The 20,619-nt window shown below is 38.7% G+C and overlaps 1 protein-coding gene across 1 annotated transcript in view; it reads right to left on the bottom strand.

The window, feature by feature from the left end:
- Pth2r (parathyroid hormone 2 receptor) overlaps positions 1 to 20,619 on the bottom strand; it is a 106,928-nt gene that overhangs the window by 24,921 nt on the left and 61,388 nt on the right. The gene's annotated exons all lie outside the window — the stretch shown is intronic.

The raw sequence follows: 20,619 nt of genomic DNA, 5'->3' as shown, positions 1-20,619 counted from the left end.
AATGAATCATGAACAACAGAGAGGAGCTGGAACCTTTTGTGTCTGCTTCTTTTCATATCTTAAAAAAAAAAGGACTGGATGTGATATTTTTAAAACTTATCACTTCAAATTTTTCCAAAGGCTTTTATGAGAGGTACCATCTTATTCCTTCTGCCAGAATTCTCCGAGATATCCTTTGACAGGTGTGTGGAACAAAACATATTTTGAGAGGGAAAAGAAAAGAAAATCTGGCGCTGTCTATTTAATGTGCTCTAAGTATTATGCAGCCTCCTCAAGAGTCACTGCTCGGTTAGTCACTCCAACTAGATCATTGCTCACACACTGAGCAAGGCCTGTGACAAATACCACGGACTATTTGTTGAACACAGAGATTAGTTCTTAGCCTGGATTCACAATGGTGCTGTGAAGCACACATCTAAAATCATGCAAATACATGCCATTAAAAAGTGGCTCGAAAGAGAGATTGTCAAAAAAGCCATCTGTAATTTCGCGACTCTCACTGCTATAATGTCAACTATCAGTTTCCATGGTTGCATCAATTCTCTGTGGGGTTAAAGGTCAAAAATATCGGCAATGATGTTGTCAGATTAACATCAGGCAAAATATCCCCAAGTGTTCTCCAGCTAGAGTTTTCTTTGATTCTATGACTTGTTTTTGAGCAGTTACCAGAAAACAAACTACTGCCTGCAGAAAAACAAGCATCTAAATTCAAATGTCTCAATGAATAACTGACCCTGAGTTCCACTTTCAGCTTTTGGTTCCTTTTTTTAATGCCAGATGGGGGTTGCTCAAAGACTTGAATTTTAGATTTTCTATTTTGTTACTACCATTCCGTAAATACTGCTTAACTGTATCAACTATAAGAAAAGTGATCCTGGAAGACTTTTCTGTCCTTCTGGTATAAAAGACATGTTATTAAATTAAGTATACATATACATTTTATTGATGGTAATGTTTACGTTTTCTTGATTCCTTAAAAAATCTTTTTCCTTATTGCATATTCACATTTCTATTCAGTTAAGATGAAGCAACACATGGCACAAGGAAATTGAGGCTTCATGTCTTCTCCAAAGGAACAGTTTTAATGAACTGATTGAACTCCATGAAAACAGTAAAATCCATGGACTGTGGTCACAAGCTGCTGCAGTATTTGTGCCTCTGAGTTACTCCCATTAGCAGATTACAGTGGTTTGTGGTTGTCTCCATTTTAATGAGACTCTGTAAGCCCTGTCTCTTTCTCCAGAAGGCTGCATCAAGAGTACAATCTCTCACATAGAAATATCAAAATATCATAATTGATGTCAGAGTCAACCAGATAGGACCATGCACTTAAAGGTGAGTAATCACTTTCTCTCTTAACAGATACCACTTCTCCAAACAAGTTCATCTGATCTGTCCACCAGAATTTTCTTTTCAAAACTCAAATCCAGTCAAATCTGCTTTAAATATCTTCATGCCTCACCATAATTTTAAGGAAAACTCCAATGTACTTAACCTGGAATAGGAATCCCATCACGATTCCACTTCCATCCAACTTACAGTCAGATCTCCCACATTTTCTGCAGACGCACCTCGTTCCACAGGAAACAGGGCCCTTCCATTTACACCTGGGCAGATATTAATCTCTAGGCTGGGAAACCCTTCTCTACTCTGTCCCTTGGGTGATTTCTACTTTTCTTTTGTACTTTTCATTCAGATCTCACCTACTTGATGTTTCCTTTTCGAAGTCCTCCCCTTATTCGTAACTTGATGATTGACATAGACAGACTTCAACAAGACTGTATACACCCCCATTTCTGTCATTACCAAACCTGCTATCCTCATGCTACTTCTACTGGTATTAGTTGTTGCTGCTACAGGCTTCTATTAATTGAATGCTTCTCATAGGCCACACTAAGCACTTTCATTATCTTATTTGGTCCCCATAATAAGCCTCTGAAGTCAACATTAGAATATCTCATTTCCTTTTTAGAAAGCAAAAGCTATGAAGGGCTAAATCATAGCAAAGTCAGCTTCTAAGAGTTAGAACTAGAATGCATACAGTTGCTCACACTTTGAAACAGTCTACACAAACTATTATGAGCTGTACCTCTTTCAATAATAAACTGTATGACCTTGGACATAAATTTTATTGCTGTAGACTAATAAGTTTAGTGAAACTCAACAAAATCTAACATTCCTAAAGTTCCAAAGCCCTGTGATTCTAAGTCAAATACTTCTCTGTGTAAGAGTATTCCAGTCATAGTGACAGCTGTAACATTATTGATATACACTCATTTTAGTTAAGGAAATTCATTTTGTGAAGGAAACTACATGTTAAATGATAGTAGGTAAGTACCTACTATAATGGCAGATGTTTCAGACTTTTGGCATATTATAAAATATAACTTCATAGGATCAAACTGTAACTTCATAGGATCCACGAGAAGTAACCTTGTTAAATATATTTGTGCGTTTTTCATTCATTCAATGTTTCTGGGCACCAACAAGTAGCAGGCACTCTAGGAAAATTAAAAAAAAAAAACAGGAGATGTCCCTGTCCTAGAAGATGTCCCTGTCCTGAGGAGACAGAGGCAATAACTAAAATGTGATGTAGTTCAATTTCATGGAGCCTGATCCCACAAAACACAACCTACATCCTACCACCATGGACACTTCCTGATTACGACGGTCAGATCTTTTAGAGAAATTTCAGGTTTTGTTGTTGAATAAATTTATCTAGTTCAGTGTTCTCCAAACGGATCACTTAGGATACCACCACCATGATTTTGTCATATCAATATTATTCACCCACTGATATTTACTAAATACCTTTCACTTGCATTACATTATTAAAATTTAAATCCCATACCATTTTTAACTACATAGGGGAGAAGCAAGAAGAGACAACTGTAAAATCAATACAGTGAAAACAAAATGTCTTGTGGAATTTTATCTAGATTATGTTACCGGTCTTGCTGCCCCCATGCCCCTGAAAAAGATATAGGAACATATCTCAACATCATAAAAGCCATATATGCTAAGCCCCAGGCCAACATCATTCTAAATATAGAAAAATTGAAAGCATTCCCTCTAAAATCTGGAATGAGACAGGGATGCCCTCTTTCACCATTTCTATTTAACATAGTTCTTAAAACACTGGCCAGAGCAATCAGACAGATGAAAGAAATTAAAAGGATATAGATAGGTAAAGAAGAACTGAAATTAGCACTATTTGCTGATGATGATTCTATACCTAGAAGATCCAAAAAAACTCCACCAGAAAACTTCTAGAACTAGTAAATGAATTCAGCAGAGTAGCAGTGTACAAAATCAAACCCATAAATCAAAGGCATTTCTGTATATCAGGGACAAATCCTCTGAAAGGGAAACAAGGAAAACTACCCCATTTATAACAGCCTCAAAAAATAAAATAAAATATTTGTCAATCAACCTAATGAAAGAGTTGAAAGACCTATACAACAAAAACTACAGAACGCTAAAGAAAGAAATTAAAGAAGACCTTAGAAGATGGAAAGATCTCCCTTGTTCTTGGATAGGCAGAATTAATATTGTCAAAATGACCATCCTACCAAAAACACTATACAGATTTAATCCAATTCTAATCAAAATCCCAGTGACATTCCTCATAGAAATAAAAAAGCAGTCATGAAATTCATCTAGAAAAATAAGAGACCCAGAATAGCTAAAGCAATCCTTAGCAAGGAGAGTGAAGTGGGTGGCATCGCTATACCAGACCTCAAACTATACTACAGAGCAATAGTAACAAAAACAGCATAATATTGGCACCAAAACAGACTGGTAGACCAATAGTACAGAATAGAGGACACAGAGACTAACCCACAAAATTATAGTTATCTTATATTTGACAAAGGTGCCAAGAACATGCATTGGAGAAAAGATAGCCTCTTCAACAAATGGTGCTGGGAAAATTGGAAATTCATATGCAACAAAATGAAATTAAACCCCCCCTCTCACCATGCACAAAACTCAAAATTCAAAGTGGATCAAGGACCTAGGAATTAAAACAGAGACAATGCATCTATTAGAAGAAAAAGTAGACCCAAATATCCATCATGTCATGTTAGGTCCCAACTTCCTAAATAAGACTCCTATAGCACAAGAATTAATATCAAGAATCAATAAATGGGATGGATTCAAACTAAAAAGCTGCTTCTCAGCAAAAGAAACAATCAATGAGGTGAATAGAAAACCTACTAATTGGGAACAAATTCTTAACCACACACACGTCAGCTAGAACACTAATCTCTAGGATACATAAAGAAATAAAAAAAGTCACACCAAAAAAAACAAATAACCCAATCAATAAATGGGCCAAGGAACTGAACAGACCCTTCTCAGAAGACGATATACAATTAATCAGAAAATACATTAAAAATGTTCAACATCTCTAGCAACTACAGAAATGCAAATCAAAACTACTCTATGATTTCATCTCACTCCAATCAGAATGACAGCTATTAAGAATACAAACAACAACAAGTGTTGGCGAGGATGTGGGGGAAAAGGCACATTCATACATTGCTGGTGGGACTGCAAATTGGTGCAGCCAATATAGAAAGCAGTATGGAGAATCATTGGAAAACTTGTAATGGAACCACCATTTGCCCCAGCTATCCCACTCCTCAGTCTATACCCCAAGGACTTAAAAACAGCGTACTACAGGGACACAGCCATATCAATGTTTATAGCAGCATAATTCACAATAGCTAAACTGTGGAACCAACCTAGATGCCCTTCAGCAGATGAATGGATAAAAAAAATGTGGTACATATACACAATGGAATATTATTCAGCATTATAGAATAAAATCATGGTATTCACAGGTAAATGGATAGAGCTGGAGAATATAATGCTAAGTGAAATTAGCCAATCACAAAAAAACCAAATGGTGAAAAATTTCTCTGATTTAAGGATGCTGATTCATAATATGCTGGGGGGTGGTGAGGATTAAATAAATTCTAGATAGGGCAAAGGGGAGGGAGGGGAAGAGAGGGGGCACAGGGGTAGAAAAGACAGTGGAATGCGATGGTCTTCATTACCCTTAGTATGTGTATGAAGACACAAAGGATGTGACTCTACTTGTATACAACCAGAAATATGAAAAATGTGCTCTATATGTGTAATATGAATTGTAATGCATCCTATTGTCATATATAACAAATTTTTTTAAGTAAAAATAAATAAATAAAAATATCACTATAGTCATTAAAAAAAAAAGAGGAATAGTGCTTGCCCTATAGAACTGCTGTGAGAATTAAAAGAACTATTAGGTGAAGTGCTTGGCCCAGTGCCCACAGCAAGCTTCCAATAAGGTGTGTTCTTATTATCATCATACATTACCCAACCTGTCAGAGGTTCCATGAGCTCGAGGTAACTGCAGAACTCAAGATTTCTGATAAACTTATAATTATGTTGGCTGTTTTAAATGTATTTTAATTAAATGATAATATCTTAGCATTAGATTTTTGTGTTAAATTTTCAGTATTAGGCATATGTAATTAACTTAATAAAAAAAAAAACTTATCCTCTTGATATGACTTCTGATGGCTCAGACTTCCTTTTCTCTCCTAAATTTAGTTTGCCTCACATCATTTAGAAATTCTGTCTACAATTTATCAGATTTTACTTTCAGATATACAAACATCCAATGAATAGATCTACATTATTATAATAACCAAAGCCAGAATTAAGTAAGGGACACAATTTAAATTTAAAATTCTAGGCAAAAAAAAATAAAAATAAAAATTGGGATACAGAACCTATCTATCTGTATAAGACCATGTTATATGCAAATGTAACACTAAAAACCAAACAAATTTTCTATCTTATAGTTAATATATTATTTTAAAGTGTAAATATAGGCATATAAGTGGATAGATTTTTTTCCCATAAATTCAAGAAACAGTCTGACATGTTTTTAAATACAAGTGAAAAGAACATAGTTAAAAACTGCAGATAGTCGTCTGTATTTTGTCACACTAGCTGTGTGACCTTGATCTGCTTGGGTTATAGTTTACTTCTCTAGAAAATGAGAAGGTTGCCTAGAACAGACTCAGAAGTTCTGTGATTTTACTTGCATTGTGCTCTTGTTTCATCTCTTCTCTGTTCCAGTTCCCTAGGATGTCTTCTTTGTACACATATTTTACTTTTTCAACAAGGGTTGATTGAGTGGCCACTATGTGCCTCGAAAATCTTGCTAGACACTAGGAATGCAGAGGTTTAGACGTTTAGGGGGAAACATGGTTTCTATTCTGTCAGGCTTTTGTTTTATTTTGTTTGTTTTTTTGTTTTTGTTTTGTTTTTTGTTTGTTTTCTGTGACTAAAATACTCAACAAGAACAACCTAGAGAAAGAAGTTTTCTTAGGGACCACAGTTTTGTGGGCCTCTGTCCATTGATGGCCAACTCCATTATTCTGGGGCCAAAGTGAGGCAGCACATTATGGCAGAAGGGCATGGTGGAGGAGTGCTGCTCCTTCAAGGCACCAGGAAGGAGAGGGGGGTGGGAGGGGTAAGGGAAAATGGAAGATGAAACCTTCCAGCGCTCTTCTCCTCCAGTTACCACCCTGTTAGTCGAGTCAAATGAGGATGGATTGATCAAGTTACAGCTCTCAAAATCCAATAATCTCATTTCCAAACATTCCTGCATGAACACAGGAGCTCTGGGGGGGACACCTCATCCAAACCATAACCTATTCATATAAACCTTGCAGTTTAGTGGATATGATGGATATCGACAGGCAATCAGAAATGCTGTACACAGTGATAACGTCAAGAAGGACAAACACCACACTGTGCTCTGAAAATCCAAAAAGGTGATCTCTTTTAGACTGAGGAGCATCAAAGAGGCCACAAGGAAGAGATGGCATTCAAAGCAAGAAAGAGAAGGAAGCACACCCCAGCCTTCCAGAGTGACTACAAGACAAGTGGAACAGCCCTGAGTTGGCAGAGGTGGATGAGTTCAAGGAACTGGCAGGAGAACAATGCACTGGGTCAGTGTATATAGGGATGTGAGCAGGAGTGATGGGCAGGGGTTTGCTGCATTATCAGGACGCTTTTAGGAGTGCATGGAGCTCAGTAGTGGGGACACCGATCCTGAAGTTAGGATCCCAGCCTCGCCATTATTAGCTACATGGCCTTCATCAGTTTCCTTATTTAGAGTTGTTTGGGAATTAGGTAAATCAATATAAATAAAAGATGCTTAAAACAGTACCTAGCACAGGGTGAGCATTATCTTGCATTGGCTGTAATTTATGATCTCTATCCTTTCTGGCTTCACAACACAGAGGAACCAAGAGCAAGGAGGACCATACTATAGAAATTGAGCTCTTTTTCACACACTGGCTGTACAGTAAACTATGGGTTATGGGCTTCACAATTCTAAACTCCCTTAAAGGTCTGAAATCCCAAGAGAAAATAGATATGAAAATTTCCCTGGAAATCACTGCAAAACAATTTCACATTCAAATTAGCCCAGAGACTTCAGCTTCTGATTGGGAGATAGTGTACGGACAAATATAAATCAAAAATCAGAAGTTTCACTCTCCCTGTTGAAAACAGATATTTCCCTCCTTTTCTTTTTCTCAGAATATCTCTCTGATTTTTAGATTAGATAGGCTTTTTGTCAGCCTTACGACTCAGGAATGTCTTTCTCAAAAACCTGGAACCACCTCCTTAAAATATAAACTTTAAGGGAGATATCACCAGCTCCTGGCTTTGGGGGGAATGGCAGGAGCCAACTTCTACAGTGACCTATCTTCAAATTGCAAAATTACCTCTTGCCACAAAGAGGTGACAAATTTATTTTTCTTCCACATAAAGACAATTAGCTCACAGGTAATTATCACAATTACCGGGTAGTTAGTATGAATCATGTGTAACAAATGGTGTTGTCATGTCCTCTTACTTGAGAACTAGTTACCCATTCCTCTTGAAAGCAAGTATACAAAGGGTTGTTTTTGCTTGACTTAAGAAAGGAATACGATTTCTTTGTCTTTGCACTCTTAACAGATTGCCTGTGATGCACGTTTCATTCTGGTTTAATCATTTTTAATATTAAAAGCATTTTCTTTCTCTACTACCTTTGTAGAAAGGATTTCAGGGATTGGGGAAGATTTTGTTTTTAATTACATTTCCCCATAGTAGAAAACTAGAACAAGCCTTGCTCCCATCCTTATACACAGAAATGTTAGATAATCTGTAATACAAACAACAACAAAAAAATTAAACTTTTTAAAAATTCATCAGAAAGCAAAGTTGCAGGACAACCAATTGACCTGAAATCCAAGACTGGCACCATAGAGAAGATATGGAGGATGAATGATTGCTTCCCTGGGGAAGATATTAAAAGCTGCCAAAAGACTAAAAAAATTTCACAAAAAATAAACTATCCAAAAGGAAATTAAGAAAACAATCCAATTTAAAGCAACAGCAAAGAAAATATGATCCTTAGGAATCAAATTAACAAAAGAGGTAAAAGACTTATGAACTAAAAATTACAAATATTGATGAAGGGAATTAAAGAAGACATAGATAAATGAGACTACGCCCTACATTTATGGGTTGGATGAATTAATTTGTCCATACGATCCCCAAAAGATTTATAGATGTGGTGCAATCCCTATCAAAATCCTAATTACATTCTTAAGAGTAGGAAAAAAACAATTCAAAAATTCACTTGAAACCACAAAAGGCCCTGAATAGCCAAAGCAATTTTAAGCAACACCAAAGCTGGCAGCACCACATTAACTGACTCCAAATATATTACAAAGCTATAGAGACCAAAACAGTATGGTATTGACATAAATATAGACATATAGACCAATGGAACAGAATAGAGAGCCCAGAAGTCAACTAACACATCCATGGTCAACTAAAAGGAGCCGAGAAGAGTAAAATTGAACCTTTAACTTACACCAAATACAACACTGACTCAAAATGGACTTCAATGTAAGACCTGACACTATAAAACAACTAGAAGAAAACATAGTGGAAATGCTTCCTGATATTATGACATTGGTCTGGGAAATGATTTTTTTTTTTTTACTTGAGATCAAAACATACACACACACATACACCCCCCCCACACACACACACACAGGCAACAAAATAAAAAATGAATAAGAAGAATCCTAATAAGGGGTGTCTGGCCAAGAGACTAGGCTCAAAACTTCTGGCATATTTGGCTTCACTCCCAAGAAAGACCAGACTGCAGTGTGGAGCACTAAGGAGCGATTTCTGAGCATATACAAAAATTGGTGTCTAGACCAGTCCTGCACCAGAGTTACACAGCTTTCCATCTCCACGCAGACCCAGAGTGCCAGGCAGGCTCAGCACAGCGGTGTCTGCCTGGTTTGCCAGCAAGTCACTGGGAAGACCATGGGATGGTTTCTTTTTAATCAAATATTGATTGAATTCAATAACAAGACCTCACCTAGGAAGCAAGAAAGTGAAAGTGAAAATAAGATTATGGCTATACTTTTCTCACCTCATGTTTTTTTGAACAGGAGAATCTTGGAATGATTTACCTGAAAAGTTACAAAATTAAGAGTTTAATGACTTTATCAAAATCTAAATATCTATTTGGTTTCAAAAGAAAACCTTCCAGTTGCAAAAAACAGATAATACTAAAAATCTTAATAACAACGGTAAAAAAATAACCTTTAATCCTATAAGAGATAAATACATTATTTTTAACAAATGTCTTGATGGTCTTATTAATAATAGTCAAAGAAATGTCATGCTAGCCCTCACGGATAAGGAAGAGAGGACATTCCCAATCAGAAGGACAGATGGCCAGAAGAGTGCTCATGGTGTCACCATGACTGTGGAGTCAGGAAGCCAGATGGTTCCTGGGAGACCTGTCATGTCTAAGACACACTTACAGATATATACAAGGCACAAGTAGGAGCATTATTGTTGTCCAGAAAGTGACATTATTTCTATTACTTCATTTTTATGATAACGGGGTGAAGAGAGTCTGCCTGGGCTGTGAGCAAGTGATTAACACATAACCAATAAAAACAATGGTACCTAAAATGCTCATCGTGCTCCATATGCCAGTCACTGTTCTAAGGCTGTCCAATTATTCACTCCCCTCACCTGTACTGTTCTCCCTATTTTACAAATTGCAAAGCAGACCCTGAGTTTGAAGAACTTGGCCAAGACCAGCCTGCACAACCATTTCCACCTTGTACACCAAAGGGCAGCCCTGGGACTCTTAACAAAGGCAGCCGGGCCCAGAGACTGTGCTCCTAACTACTGTGACACTCATCAGTCAGATGGAGAGAAGGCCTGTCTGGGGAGGTTACCTTGAAGCTGGGACCTGAAGGGAGGAAGGACAGCAGGCAGGTGACAAGTAGGAGGAACAGCGTACCAGGCAGAAAGCATAGCCCAGACAAAGGCCCCGAGGTGAGAAACAGTGCAGCAGGTTCACAGAAGTTACAGGGGAGCATTGTATGGAGCTGAGGCAGCACAAACAGATGGTGACATGACACGGGGTGAGGGGAGGTACAAGGGACTGGGTCCTGGAAATGAGGAAAATAAAGTCCAAGTGTAAAAGCAAAGCACTCAGAACTCCAAACCCCAGTTCTTGGTCTTCTTTGCCCACCAGCTCTCAGATCCCTATCCCTATCCTGGTCACTAGATAGGTAGTTATGCAGGCACCCTTTATTGCCTGACTACCCACCACTGGTCTCCACCAAGTTCTGGTACTTTCTGAATGAGAAATCTAATCCCTTTTTCTTTCATTTATTTTATTTTTTTATTTTAATATTTATCCATTCATTCATTCATTTGCAGAAGTAGGGGTGGAACCCAGGGCCTCCATAGGTCTCAGTTCTTTAGTGAGGTGTATGAGCCCCTTCAGAGTCTGGCCCCTGCTCTCAATGCAGCCTCATCTCTTGACACTTCCTTCCACACAGCCTTAGGTCAGACCCATCAAAAATCTCTTATGACTTCTCCTGATCAAAAAATAATAATAATTAACAAATCTTCCCTATGAATCACTAGTTTCTTTGCTCATGATTTTGTGTTCATTACTAATGTCCACTTTCTTCCCAAGTAGATGCTAAGTGAACTTATTCTTTCTCAATGCCATTCTTGCTGATAAAGCCCTTTGGAATTCCTAGTAAACACACCAGTGTCCTTGGAATCCAGGTTTAAAAACAGTCCCACTTGGGGTCCTTGCATGTCCTCTAATTACTGGCTCTCTGGGACTTCTGTGCATGCTCTGAGCCATTGCCCTGACAGTCTCACTACCTGGCATATTGTCACCCGCAGGAGTCTTCCACGTCCTTCTTCCCAAAGGCCAAATCTGCCTCAGGAGCTCTCTGTTCATCAGGTTTGTCTTCTTGTCTCTCGAGATGTTTCCCTGACTTTATTGCTAACTCCACCTTAGTGCTTCTCTTTGTAATTCTATTGTTTATTTCCCTCAGGATTCCACTTGCCTTTTTGATTTTTCTTTCATAACTCAACCTCTTCTAACTTGTTGGTAAAACCAAGTGAGATATTGATTTCAAGCCCAATTTTTGACATTTTAGGAGACATTTCAGATACATGAGCAGACTGTGTGTAAATTAAAAGTCTTCAAGGGAATTCTTACATCCCTGAATTATAATAAAGAGAAGAAAAGGTAACTCTAGGTAAACAGAAAGGTGCCCCTGTGATTGTTGATTAAATGGACTTTGTAATACTGGAATGTATTTTGGAATTCCTGCTTTAGAGCTGTTATAACTTTAGTTCAAGGTGAAAATGGACGTCCACTTAAGTTTTCTTCAAACATACCGAGTATACCACCACATCTGGTTCCCTTCACCAATGGTGAAGCTTTTAGCACTCTTGGATCACCTAACTTCACGACAATTTAGAAACCTCAGCAAATAAACTTTTCATTCATATTGATGATGTGAGTCACTTATATCTATAAACACAGCTTTGGATAAACATCGATGGTTACAGTGGAAAACGTCCTGTGATTGGCTTTTCTTCACTGCCTTTGCTTTATTTCCTAATAATGTTGTAAGGATACCTTGGATTTTAATAGGTATTTCCTTTTCATCAAATGAAAAAAAAAAGCAAAATTAATCATTACATTAGAATGTAGGTAAATTTAAGAGCATTAAATGAGCATCTCTCATTTAGTAGTAGCAGTACTGGGCAGTGAAGATATAAAAATAAATAAATAAATAATAAGATGTAAGTTTTCTCCCTAAAAAGGAGAAACTAGAAAGTAAGAAAATGAAAGTCATGGAAATATGGATAAGGAAGAGTTCCAGGGGATGAAAGGGAAATCGAAGTGGTAAACACCAGACGCTACTTTATAAAGTTAAATTTTCAAATTTATTGATGTTCTCTCTGGAACACAGTTGTAGTTCTGGGATGGCTTTTCACTAGATTAGCATAGTAGCATGTCATTACATTAAAAATTAAAATGAAGAGAGTTGATAATTTTAAGTCATTCTTTTGTCCCTAATCCATTTTTTAACTTCTCCTTAAACAGAATTGGGTCTAATTTGGTAACAGGATATTTAGCAAAGATAAAAACTGGTTTCTCCAAAAATGTTCCATATTTTATTTCCACTTCTAAATATTATATCAATGGGTCTATAAAATACAGATTCTTTTGTTTTCTTTTATTTTTCTTTTAGCATCTTTCCTGTGAAGCAAATAAGCTTTTAACTAATTCCCTGGATGATCCTACAAAACCTCAGCTGTATTAATCACTACCCATCTTGGTTCCACCTGCAATGTGCTGACAAACTGGGTGACACTTTGTCCAAAAGAAAAGAAAATAAGAAAAATAAGAAAGTGAAGAATGAGGACCCCCTCACACACACACATACCCCCCAAAAAATCAGTTAATAACCAGATTGTGGAATTATTTTTTAATGACTAAAGTTTTAGGACTGGAACAAAAGTCCTGTTTTTAAGAGGCTCATAATCCTGCATTACATCCATGAACATCAGGAAACCACATGACATTGTAACTTCCTCATCAAAACCACAGCAAAACTAATGCTATAAAGTCTCAAGGAAGGTCAAGAGTAAACGTTTTGGTGAGTTTGTTGGATGCAAAAATTGTGCAGTTTTGTTTTCCTTAGTAACATAGATGCAATAGACAGCAGAAATCTTACAAGTATATAAGCTCCTGTGTAAGATGCATTGGCAACTCTAATCTTTTTCCCTATTACCTACAAGCAGGATTCTTCAGGATATTTCTTAGTATAAAATTCACTTAACTCAATGGGCATGATAAGGCAGTCTATAATCTCAGCAGCTCAAGAGGCTAAGGCAAGAGAATCGCAAGTTCAAAGTCAGCCTCAGCAACTTAGCAAGGCCCTAAGCAACTCTGCAAGACCCTGTCTCAAAATAAAAAGTAGAAAAGGGCTGGGGATGTAGCTCAATGGTTAAGCACCCCTGGTTTTATTCCTGATGCCAAATAAATAAATAAATAAATAAATAAATAAATCCCCCCAAATCCACTGAACTCCTTGGGAAAAATACATCAAATAAAAGTTTTAGGTTCCTAGCATGTGTGAAGGCCAGAGTGTGATCCTCAGCAGAAAAAAATAAAATACAAGCTTTAGGTAATGCTTTATAATGGATCATATTATCGTCCTCTCCCAGAAATTTCTCTGGTCTCCTTCTATTCCAACTTTCTTTCTCCATCATCCCAAATCATTACTAGGTCATCAGAAAACTTGAAGTGGAGATATAATAGCCAAAAAGGGGACCCGCCCGGTTCCTAACCACGAGGTCGCAGCTACGCAGCTCCACAGGTGGCCCCGCGGCGGGTGCAGAAGTCAAGTCCTGAGGAGGGAAGATGGCGGCGAAGGGAGTGCATCACCCCAGTGCGCCACGTCACATTGGCAGCGCTGAGTGCTGAGTTCCGGCTTTGAGGCAGAGGAGAGAAGCGGGCCAGATTGGTTCCAGACACCGGTCGGACCACAGAGGAGGACAGCAGCGGCCATTTCGGAGAGATGATGTAATCATCCCCATGTTCTACTGATCTCAGCTCATTCAGCTATGGAACAGGTGATTTCAGGCTGGTACTTGCCGGCGTCTAGCAGACAGAATTCTTGCTCAGGCTCGGGACTGGGGATCTTGTGGAGAATACTCCTAGAGGCTCGTGCCGGGAAAGGCGTGCACCGGGCACTGAGCAGCTGGATTCTGGTTCCCGGGGCTAACCTGGCCCAGGTCTGAGGAAACTGCCGAGACTGCCGGTGGAGGCCAGCTCCAAGTGGAGCGTGCGCTGAGCTTGGGGCGACTGGGTTCTGACTCCCGGAACAGTTTTGGCCTGGGGCTGGGGAATCCGTGGGGGTCGCTCGCTGGAGCCAGCTCCCAGCGGAGAGTGTATCAGGATCCGAGAGGCGGGGTTCTGGCCACCGAAACTGCTTCGGCCCAAGGCTAGGGAACCATCGGTGACTGCTTCTCAGTCAGGCTCCTGCTGGGTGCTGTGGGGTAGAGTGGAGCTTTCCACCTGCACCCAGAGCAGGCCAAGTGACCCGCCGGCGTGGTATCAGGACACACCAAACGCAGCTGGGGCTGAAGAGAGCAGCTGCCCACGCCTAGAATAGGACCAGCGACCCCGCGGCGCGGTAGCCAAGTAACCTCATCTGGAGTAGGGGCTGTGCAGAGCTGACATCTGAGCAAGCAGGGCAGGCAGACCTGCAGCCCACTGGAAAGTCAGGCCAGGTAGCTTGCCAGCGTGGTGGACACGTAACACCGAGGCAGTCGCGTCACACTGGTTGGAGTGGGGGTGGAGCAGGGTCGCCGCCCGGGTCCGGAGGGGGCTCAGCGACCCGTTGGAGAGGTAGTCAGGTACCCCCATTGGGAGTGGGGGCTGTGCAGAACTGCGACCCACCGGCCTAGAGGCCTGCCAGCGTGGTAGACACGTCACACCAATTGGAGTGGGGACTCAGCAGAGCCGCCACCCACATCCAGATCAGGACCAATGACCCCAGGGCGTGGTAGTTACGTTACCACAATTGGAGTGGGGGCAGAGCAGAGCCGCCACCCCTGCCCGCAGGGGGGGCAGACCTGCGACCGATCAGCGTGGTAGACAGACCACCATAATTAGAGGAGGAGCACAGCCACTACCCGCCCTGCAAGGGAGACTTCCCAACTATACAAGAGCAACATAAATAAATAGGGGGTAAATTTCAAAAACACAACGGTTGCACCAAGCAGAAAGAAACACGAGCAGTATGAAAAGACAAGGAAAGAAAGGACCACAAGCAATGCAGGTCAACTCAACTTTAGAAGAGGTAATAGCTGCAACAGATGGAATGTCAGATAAAGAGATCAGGATTTATATGCTTCAGATGATCTGGAGTCTCAAGGAAGACATGAGACAGCAAAATCAGACAATGAAAGATCACATTGACAAACAAATCCAGGAAGTAAAAGATCAATTTCACAGGGAGATAGAGGTAATAAAAAACAAACAAATAGAAATCCTAGAAATACAGGAAACAATAAACCAACTTAAAAACTCAATTGAGAATACTACCAGCAGAGTAGATCACTTAGAAGAGAGAACATCAGACAATGAAGACAAAGTATTTCAACTGGGAAAGAACATAGACAGCTCAGCAAATCTGCTAAGAAACCATGAGCAGAACATCCAAGAATTATGGGACAATATCAAAAGACCAAATTTAAGAGTCATTAGGATACAGGAAGGCACAGAGCTCCATACCAAAGGAATAAACAGTCTATTCAGTGAAATAATACGAGAAAACTTCCCAGACTTGAAGAATGAGACAGAATCCCAAATCCTAGAAGCCTACAGGATGCCAAATGTGCAAAATCATAAGAGGTCCACACCTAGACACATTAGAATAAGGAGAGAATTTTAAAAGCTGCAAGAGAAAGAAAGCAGATTACATTTAGGGGTAAACCAATCAGGATAACAGCTGATCTCTCAACACAGACTCTGAAAGCTAGAAGATCCTGGAATAACATATTTCAAACACTGAAAGAAAATGGGTTCCAACCAAGAATCGTGTATCCGGCGAAATTAAGCTTCAGGATAGAAGATGAAATTAAAACCTTCCATGATAAACAAAAGTTAAAAGAATTCGCAGCTAGAAAACCATCTCTTCAAAAAATCCTTGGCAAAACATTACAGGAAGAGGAAATGGAAAATAACATTGAAAACCAACAATGGGAGGTAGGACCGTAAAGGGGGGAAAGTAGTCAAAGAGGATAACAAATCAGGTTTAGTAACATCAATAAACAAATATGGATAGAAGAACAAACCATATCTCAATAATAACCCTAAATGTTAATGGCTTAAACTCACCAATCAAGAGACACAGGCTAGTAGAATGGATCACAAAACAAGACCCAACAATATGCTGCCTACAGGAGACGCATCTGATAGGAAAAGATATTCATAGACTGAAGGTGAAAGGTTGGGAAAAATCATACCACTCATATGGACTGCGGAAACAAGCAGGAGTGTCCATACTCATATCTAATAAAATAGATTTCAAGCCAAAGTTAATCAAAAAGGATAAAGAAGGACACGTCATACTGCTCAAGGGAACCATACACCAACAAGACATAACAATTATAAATATATATGCCCCAAATAATGGTGCAGCTGTGTTCATCAAGCAAACTCTTCTCAAGTTCAAGAGTCTAATAGACCACCATACAATAATCATGGGAGACTTCAACACACCTCTCTCACCACTGGACAGATCTTCCAAACAAAAGTTAAATAAGGAAACTATAGAACTCAATAACACAATTAACAACCTAGACTTAATTGACATATATAGACTATACCACCCAACATCAAGTAGCTACACTTTATTCTCAGCAGCACATGGAACCTTCTCAAAAATAGACCATATATTATGTCACAGGGCAACTCTTAGACAATATAAAGGGGTAGAGATAATACCATGCATCTCATCTGATCACAATGGAATGAAACTGGAAATCAACGATAAAAGAAGGAAGGAAAAATCAAGCATCACTTGGAGAATGAACAATAGGTTGCTGAATGATCAATGGGTTTTAGAAGACATCAAGGAGGAAATTAAAAACTTCCTAGAGTTAAATGAAAACACAGACACAACATATCGGAATCTATGGGACACATTGAAAGCAGTTCTAAGAGGAAAATTCATTGCTTGGAGTTCATTCCTCAAAAAAAGAAAAAACCAACAAATAAATGATCTCATACTTCATCTCAAAATCCTATAAAAAGAAGAGCAAAACAACAGCAAAAGAAGTAGAAGGCAAGAAATAATTAAAATCAGAGCTGAAATTAATGAAATTGAAACAAAAGAAACAATTGAAAAAATTGACAAAACTAAAAGTTGGTTCTTTGAAAAAATAAATAAAATTGACAGACCCTTAGCCATGCTAACGAAGAGAAGAAGAGAGAGAACCCAAATTACTAGCATACGGGATGAAAAAGGCAATATCACAACAGACACTTCAGAAATACAGAAGATAATCAGAAATTATTTTGAATCCTTATACTCCAATAAAATAGAAGATAGTGAAGGCATCGATAAATTTCTTAAGTCATACAATCTGCCCAGATTGAGGCAGGAGGATATAGACAACCTAAACAGACCAATAACAATAGAGAAAATAGAAGAAACCATCAAAAGATTACCAACTAAGAAAAGCCCAGGACCGGATGGGTATACAGCAGAGTTTTACAAAACCTTTAAAGAGGAACTAACACCAATACTTTTCAACCTATTTCAGGAAATAGAAAAAGATGGAGAACTTCCAAATTCATTCTACGAGGCCAACATCACCGATTCCGAAACCAGACAAAGACACTTCAAAGAAAGAAAACTACAGACCAATATCTCTAATGAACCTTGACGCAAAAATCCTTAATAAAATTCTGGCGAATCGGATTCAAATACATATCAAAAAAATTATACACCATGATCAAGTAGGATTCATCCCTGGGATGCAAGGCTGGTTCAATATACGGAAATCAATAAATGTTATTCACCACATTAATAGACTTAAAAATAAGAACCATATGATCATCTCGATAGATGCAGAAAAAGCATTCGACAAAGTACAGCATCCCTTTATGTTCAAAACTCTAGAAAAATTAGGGATAACTGGATCATACCTCAACATTGTAAAAGCAATCTATGATAAGCCACAGGCCAGCATCATTCTGAATGGAGAAAAATTGAAGGCATTCCCTCTAAGATCGGGTACAAGACAGGGATGCCCTCTCTCACCACTTCTGTTCAACATAGTCCTCGAAACACTGGCCAGAGCAATTAGGCAGACGAAAGAAATTAAAGGCATAAAAATAGGAAAAGAAGAATTTAAATTATCACTATTTGCAGATGATATGATTCTATACCTAGCAGACCCAAAAGGGTCTACAAAGAAGCTATTAGAGCTAATAAATGAATTCAGCAAAGTGGCAGGATATAAGATCAACACGCATAAATCAAAGGCATTCCTGTATATCAGCGACAAATCCTCTGAAACGGAAATGAGGACAACTACTCCATTCACAATATCCCCCCAAAAAATAAAATACTTGGGAATCAACCTAACAAAAGAGGTGAAAGATTTATACAATGAAAATTACAGAACTAAAGGAAGATATAGAAGAAGACCTTAGAAGATGGAAAAATATACCCTGCTCATGGATAGGCAGAATTAACATCATCAAAATGGCGATATTACCAAAAGTTCTCTATAAGTTCAATGCAATGCCAATCAAAATCCCAACAGCATATCTTGTAGAAATAGATAAAAGAATCATGAAATTCATATGGAATAATAAAAGACCCAGAATAGCAAAAACAATGCTAAGCAGGAAGTGTGAATCAGGCGGTATAGCGATACCAGACTTCAAACTATACTACAGAGCAATAGTAACAAAAACAGCATGGTACTGGTACCAAAACAGGCGGGTGGACCAATGGTACAGAATAGAGTACACAGTAACCAATCCACAAAACTACAACTATCTTATATTTGATAAAGGGGCTAAAAGCATGCAATGGAGGAAGGATAGCATCTTCAACAAATGGTGCTGGGAAAACTGGAAATCCATTTGCATCAAAAAGAAGCTGAATCCCTATCTCTCGCCATGCACAAAAGTTAACTCAAAATGGATCAAGGAGCTTGATATTAAATCAGAGACACGGCATCTGATAGAAGAAAAAGTTGGTTATGATCTACATGCTGTGGGATCGGGCTCCAAATTCCTCAATAGGACACCCATAGCGCAAGAGTTAACAACTAGAATCAACAAATGGGACTTACTCAAACTAAAAAGTTTTTTCTCAGCAAAAGAAACAATAAGAGAGATAAACAGGGAGCCTACATCCTGGGAACAAATCTTTACTCCACACACTTCAGATAGAGCCCTAATAAACAGAATATACAAAGAACTCAAAAAATTAGACAATAAGATTACAAATAACCCAATCAATAAATGGGCCAAGGACCTGAACAGACACTTCTCAGAGGAGGACATGCAATCAATCAATAAGTACATGAAAAAATGCTCACCATCGCTAGCAGTCAGAGAAATGCAAATCAAAACTACCCTAAGATACCATCTCTCTCCAGTAAGATTGGCAGCCATTAGGAAGTCAAACAACAATAAGTGCTGGAGAGGATGCGGGGAAAAGGGCACTCTTGTTCATTGCTGGTGGGACTGCAAATTGGTGCAGCCAATTTGGAAAGCAGTATGGAGATTTCTTGGAAAGCTGGGAATGGAACCACCATTTGACCCAGCTATTCCCCTTCTCGGTCTATTCCCTAAAGACCTAATAAGAGCATGCTACAGGGACACTGCTACATCGATGTTCATAGCAGCACAATTCACGATAGCAAGACTGTGGAATCAGCCTAGATGCCCTTCAATAGATGAATGGATAAAAAAAATGTGGCATTTATACACAATGGAGTATTACTCTGCATTAAAAAATGACAAAATCATAGAATTTGGAGGGAAATGGATGGCATTAGAGCAGATTATGCTAAGTGAAGCTAGTCAATCTTTAAAAAACAAATACCAAATGACTCCTTTGATATAAGGGGAGTAAACAAGGACAGGGTAGGGACGAAGAGCTTGAGAAGAAGATTTACATTAAACAGGGATGAGAGTTGGGAGGGTAAGGGAGTGAGAAGGGAAATCGCATGGAAATGGAAGGCAATCCTCAGAGTTATACAAAATGACATATAAGAGGAAAGGAAGGGTAAGACAAGATAATACAAATGGAAGAAATGATTTACAGTAGAAGGGGTAGAGAGAGAAAGGGGAGGGGAGGGGGGATAGTAGAGAATTGGACAGACAGCAGAATACATCAGACACTAGAAAGGCAATATGTCAATCAATGGAAGGGTAACTGATGTGATACAGCAATCTGTGTTCATAACCCACTTGAATCAAACCATGTAATATGATGTATTAAGAACTATGTAATGTTTTGAACGACCAATAATAAAATAAAAAAAGGAAAAAAATAGCTAAAGAGGGGAAAGAAAATTACAATCTTCTGAAAAAAAATATATTCTTATATATGAATATATATATATATATATATATATATATTCATAAATATATTGAAATCT

Source organism: Urocitellus parryii, chromosome 1 (genome assembly GCF_045843805.1).
Source record: "Urocitellus parryii isolate mUroPar1 chromosome 1, mUroPar1.hap1, whole genome shotgun sequence".
Classification (NCBI taxonomy): Eukaryota; Metazoa; Chordata; class Mammalia; order Rodentia; family Sciuridae; genus Urocitellus; species Urocitellus parryii.
This window is presented reverse-complemented; position numbering and strand designations above follow the sequence as displayed.